Source organism: Triticum dicoccoides, chromosome 2B (assembly GCF_002162155.2).
Source record: "Triticum dicoccoides isolate Atlit2015 ecotype Zavitan chromosome 2B, WEW_v2.0, whole genome shotgun sequence".
Lineage (NCBI taxonomy): Eukaryota > Viridiplantae > Streptophyta > Magnoliopsida > Poales > Poaceae > Triticum > Triticum dicoccoides.
In genome coordinates, this window is record NC_041383.1 from 775,796,535 (window position 1) to 775,802,036 (window position 5,502).

General features: G+C 46.5%; 1 pseudogene; it reads left to right on the plus strand.

Moving 5' to 3' along the window:
• The window catches only part of LOC119368743, a 35,060-nt pseudogene that overhangs the window by 25,718 nt on the left and 3,840 nt on the right, over positions 1-5,502 (plus strand).

Sequence of the window (5,502 nt, forward strand, 5' to 3'; positions counted from 1 at the left end):
CGCCGTCCCCGTCCCCGTCGCGCCGTCCCCGCCGTCTCCGCCCCGGCCGTCGCCTCACCGTCGCCGTCGCCCGCTGTGAGCTCTCCCCCTCTAACCCCTCTCCCTCGCCCCCGGCGGCCACCATGGGCGCCGCCCCTCCCCGAGCCCATACACACACACACACACAAGCATGCATGAACACACACACACACGTACATATGTATTTTGTATGTTTAATTAGTTTAGATTATTTAGTGTTTAATTAGTATATACGTATTTTGTATGTTTAATTAGTTTAGATTATTTAGATTATTATTTTTTTCACTATTATATATGTATGAATGCATGTTAGATGGATATAATTAGTGTTTAATTAGTTTGAAATTTTTTTATATAATGTTGTTTTTTAGTTTTTTAATGGATGTATAGAAGTTGTGTTTTCTGTTTTTAGTGTTAGATGCTTAATTAGTATGAAATAGTATATAGATTTTTGAAATAGTAGAAATGTTAGAAATTTTAGTTATCAAAATCCAATCATTAAAAAAATATTACTTTTGCAGGCATATAGCTAGTATTTGTTCTCGACGATGCCCGGCCCGCATCCTCGCCGTCAACCCGTCCGCGACGACGTCCAGCCGACCCATGTCCGGGACTGGGCTCCACCGGGCTGGCACTGGGAGGTGCTGCCTGGAGGGGCGCGCCGCTTGATGAGGAACCCGGCCCCGGGTCCCGTCGTCGACCCTGATCTCGTTTGGTGGCGTTCGCGTGGGCCAGTTTCGGTGCGGAGGGACCCGGCCCTGCCGGAGGTGGTACATCGCCGTGTCAGGGAGGAGGACGAGCACGTCCGTCGCTACATGGTTGCGTTAGAGGGCGGCAGGTTCTCCAATACCTGGCAGTATCTTCGGGGATCTCACTTCAGCTATGATTCTGTGAGGGTTCCTTCTCTTTGGTTGTCCACCACCCGCGCCGTAGGAACCGCGAGTGTCCTAGATTCTTCTGTAGTATTCGATCTTTAATTAGCTAGCCAGTGATGTACTATTCAATATTATATATTATTCGAGACGATGTATTCGAGATTATATCTATTATTCTAGACGAACTATTCGAGATTATATCTATTATTCGAGATGATGTAATTTGAATACTAAATTGTTTTATATTTCTTTTGAATTAGTTAAATAAAAGCTATGGCAGACAATACCGACAGAGAGGGAGAACAGACCATGTTCGATATGATACGCGGGCCAGATGATGATCAGAATGAAGAAGATTATGACGGCTCCGAATTTCTAAACAACACCGGAGAGGGTGATATGATATTCGATCGCGAGATGAATTGATGAAGTCATGAACTACGATTATGATGATGACGAAGAACATGTTAATCCTGAAACAACAAAGACCGGCGAGGTATATATATTTATATAAGCAGGTATCTAGTGATCATCACATGTTTTAAATGACTTGAAGATATATGAACGAATCGATCTTTGTTCTTTCAGCCATCCGAATCGAGCAAATCTTCAGGCAAAAGGACGAAACGAGGCCCGAACAAAAAGTTGAAGGAGGGCATAAAGTACAATATCGAGGCAGTCAGACCTAATGGCGAACCATTAGCGCCTAAGAAGATTGCGGACAAGTTCATTCGTCAGTGCGGAGTTCTTGTGAAGGACCAACTCCCGATCTCCCTTCAAGAATGGAGAGAGCCAACAAAAGACAAAAGACAAAAAGGCAAAGAGGACGCTGCTCCACGTCCAGATGTTACTTTTGTCGACAAGAATCAAAAAGATCTGCTTTGGGATACTCTCATGGAACATTTCACCCTACCAAATCATTTCATAGAAGTAGATGTGCAGAAAGTCAAGGACGCTGCTCTTAGGAAGATGGCGGTTGCATTCAAGAACCACAAGAATCGTGAATGGGACAAGTACGTCAAGGGAGGAAGGAAGACTCCAGTATTCGAGGGAACACTAGAGAACCAACGTGCTCATTGGGACGATTTCATGAAATTCAAGGATTCGGAATTAGCTAAGGAACGGTCGAGAATAAACAAGAAGAATGCCAAAAAAAGGATATTTTCCATAAGCTGGGGCCAGGTGGCTATGCGGTGGCAATGCCTAAGTGGGATAAGTTTGAGAAAGAGATGGAGGATGCAGGTGCCACTCCGGTTACTAAGAGTTGGCCCCCCAGGGTCAGGACTTGGTTCTATGCGCATGGGGGGAGTTGGACCCGAAGACAGGCAATGTTTCGACGAGGGCAAGTCTGAAGGGAGCCGACGATGCGATACTTGTTGCAATAGGAGAGGCACGATCGGGGGTGTTCCAGCCCAACAGAGAGAACGACGAGCTTACGCGTGCCCTGGGAAATCCTGAACACCCGGGAAGAACATGAGGCAAGGGCGCTATTCCGTGGTATGAGGGGTTTTCAGACTGGAACACCGACTACAGAACCCGTGCAAGAAAGAAGATTGCGGAGGAGAAGAAGAGGAACATGGAGGAGGAGCAGAGGAAGTGGGACTATGAACGCCTTCAAGGCCTAGAAGCAAGTCAAGCGGAATTGATAGTCAAATTCCAGCGGCAGCAGGAGCAGATCGACTCACTTACCCAGCAAAGGGGGTCTCAGCAGCTGCAGCAGCTAGTGAATGATCCAGCATTGGATAGCACCGCCCCATCCATGCCGAGAAGTAGCGTGGGTTCCGCCCCGGATGACGCAATGCTGGGTAGATATCCCGTGGATGACATCACGGAGAACACTAGCTACGAGCTACACGTCAAAATGAAGAACATATCCATGAAGGTGGCGGACGCCGTTGCTTTTACAAATCCCCCCGAGGCAACCTTCCATTGCAACCCGATTCCAGCGGGCTATGCTCATGTCTTGGTTGATGAGGTGGTGGACCCATATTCGGAGCTAGAGCTTGACTATCCTGGAGGTGACGACGAGCGCTTTCTCGGAGATGCCAAACATCGTATCATCCTATGGAAAAATGATTGCATCATCTTTCGAAGGCCACCGACACCGCGTCAGCCGACTCCTCGTCGAAGTCCGCCACCGAGTCAGCAGTCTCCCGCTCCTGCAAGTCCACCAAGTCCGGCAAAGTGTCAGGCCACTCCTCCTCCAAGTCCGGCAAAGTGTCAGGCCACTCCTCCTCCTCCAAGTCCGCCACAGCGTCAGACGTCCACTCCTCCTCCAAGTCCGGCACAACCTCAGGCCACTCCTGCTCCAAGTCCGGCACAGCTTCAGGCGGCCACTCCTCCTCGTCCAACTCAGCCCCGTCAGCCGTCTCTGCCGCCTCAGCAATCACAGAAGAGACACCCCGTAGCTATGGTGCGTAGCGGTACGAGTCGAGGTAGTACAGGAAGTACAGGCAGAGGCAAGCCATATAAATATGGTCCAAGCCTCACGCCTCTTCCGCAGAGGGCTTATGACAGGTCCGAGGAGGAAATCGCAGCCATATCGAAGTCCGAGGTGGAAGCCCATTTTGCACCGAAACCGCCACCGCTGCCAAGGGAGAAAGTGCCTGAGGAAACGATTGACCACTTCATTCGTATGGCTCAACCACTAGCTCCCAAGCCTGTTGACACAGACTATGAGCGCCACATCAGGAAGTTAAATCGAGCACGTCTACGTAAGGAGGCGAGCTCGGGATCGAGCAAACAAGAAGCAGCTGCCAAAAAATGCGGGAAAACCATTCCCCAGCTGGGAGAACAGGCGGCGCAATCGATCCCCTCGCTTGTTGTGCCAACAACACGTGACAGTACGCATGCCCAATATTATTGTGGGTAAACAGTTTATGTTCCTGAGGTGGGCAATGTGGTAATAACGGAGGAGCATATAATGCAGGCTGAAGTTCGCAAAATCACTGTTGGACAACTCCTCGAGATCGAGCCCATGCCTGTGCTTAGAGAGGATGAAATAAAACGGAAATATGTCCGTGGCCAACCTTTGGTCGAGCCAGACAAGGTCAAGAACCTCCCAACGAGAATGCATGAATTGCATCAATGGTACATGAACATTACCAAGATTTCCGATCGATTGTCCCTCATGGTGAATGTCAAGAAGGAGCATTACTACCATGAGAAAGCTGTGTCCGTTGAGTATTCTGAACTGTTTCAGTGATACAATCAGGACGCACTCGACAAATCTATCGTCAGTTGCTATTGTCTGTAAGTGATTTCTTTCTGTAATTTAAGTCTCAAGCTAGCTGTAGTGATCCTTTTGATCAATCATTACCTGTAATTATCCTCACTATATTCTTTTCTGTGGTATTATATGCAGGATGAAGATGTATGAAATAGAAAAGGTGGACGCTATGGCATTGGGTTCATTGACCCAAACACCGTTAATGAATACACATGGAAAATAGATGCACGTCATGAAAAGGCCGTAGAGGACAGCATGCTAGAGTTCTTGAAGCGCCTCAAAACAATGAAGATATACTACTTCCTTACAACTTCCAGTGAGTCACACTGTCTTGTACTACAAATTCTCTGTTTTTGCCTACTAGCTAGCTACATGTTTTTGCTTACATATGCCCGCTTAATTAAGACATGCAAACGTGTGTGCATGTAGATTTCACTGGGTCTTGTGTATCATTAAAGTTGACGCCGGAACAGTTGAAATACTGGACTCACTACTCAAAGAAAAAACTGACTATAACATCTTGTTTGGGATAGTCAACAGGTAATTTCAATCATTATTAACTATATATCTCGGCCTATTTAGTTCGTCATTTCATGATATGAACTATTTAATAAACCCTTTATTCATTTTTTTTGTCGGCGGGCAGGGCTTGGGCAAGGTTCATCAGCGTCACGAAAGGCGAATGGAAAAAAAGCTTCAATGGGGAAGACCCAAGGTAAGTAATTAAGTAGTAATAGCTAGCTAGCTAGCTGCCATCTCTTTAATTATCATGCTTGATTAATTATTATCTGATCAAATTCCATTCTCGTAAAGGCCCTAAAGCAGGCGCAGGGGACTGATCTGTGTGCATTCTGCGTTTGCGAGAACATTCGCATGATGGCGTCCGAAAGGAGCAGATCTCAAAGACAGGAATGTATACGCTTTTCAAAACACTATTCACAATTTTTACACCATTATCAATATCTAGTCACACAACTAACACACATGCATATTGATCTCCTTCTTAACAGTTCAGAGAGGTGCGAGCGAAGCTCCTAGAAACGAAGCGCGTAGAAGCACTTCAAGAGGAAATAGCGGGATTTTTGCTCGACCAGGTCATAAATCCGAAGGGAGAATACTATTACCCGCTACCGCCCTCATGAAAACCACTTCCAATTGTCATCGTGCTCCGAAGGCACCAATTAGGCTAATGCCACTGGCTCCGAAGGCAACACGCACATGTAGGAGAAATTGTATATAGCTATACATGTGTGTATGTGTGAATTAATTAATATGATGGTTTGTGAGACATTGATGATATATATATGCATGATTGGTTCTACTAGAAATTCTATTTAACTAGTTCTGTGGCAAGCTATGATAGACACAGTTTTACCTATA